This window comes from Bison bison, unplaced genomic scaffold (assembly GCF_000754665.1).
Source record: "Bison bison bison isolate TAMUID 2011002044 unplaced genomic scaffold, Bison_UMD1.0 scf7180017864518, whole genome shotgun sequence".
Lineage (NCBI taxonomy): Eukaryota > Metazoa > Chordata > Mammalia > Artiodactyla > Bovidae > Bison > Bison bison.
In genome coordinates, this window is record NW_011495071.1 from 421,237 (window position 1) to 421,559 (window position 323).

Consider the following 323-nt stretch of genomic DNA (forward strand, 5'->3'; position numbering starts at 1 on the left):
TTGTGTCCCATATTCCCTCTTAAGGTCTTTTTTGCCCAGAGTCCAGTTGTTTCTGATACTAAACATAGATGCCCAAGAATTACCCATAAGAGTAGGTTCCCACATGTCCCAGTTGGTCTGAGAGAGTCTTTGTGCCTGTAGTCTTGGCATAAATTATTAAAGCCCCTCCCCTTTCATTCCCATGAGTATCCTGTTTGATCAATTGGGGATCACCCAGGTGGTACCCTACTATATTATCCCCTTTCCTAATCTGTGTAATGTAAACCCAATGTGTAGGGAAAATGTTCATCCCCAAGTCATCTTGGAGATGATTTCCAAAAATA

The 323-nt window shown here is 41.8% G+C and overlaps 1 protein-coding gene across 1 annotated transcript in view; it reads left to right on the forward strand.

The window, feature by feature from the left end:
• TLR7 (toll-like receptor 7) overlaps positions 1 to 323 on the forward strand; it is a 16,913-nt gene that overhangs the window by 13,212 nt on the left and 3,378 nt on the right. The gene's annotated exons all lie outside the window — the stretch shown is intronic.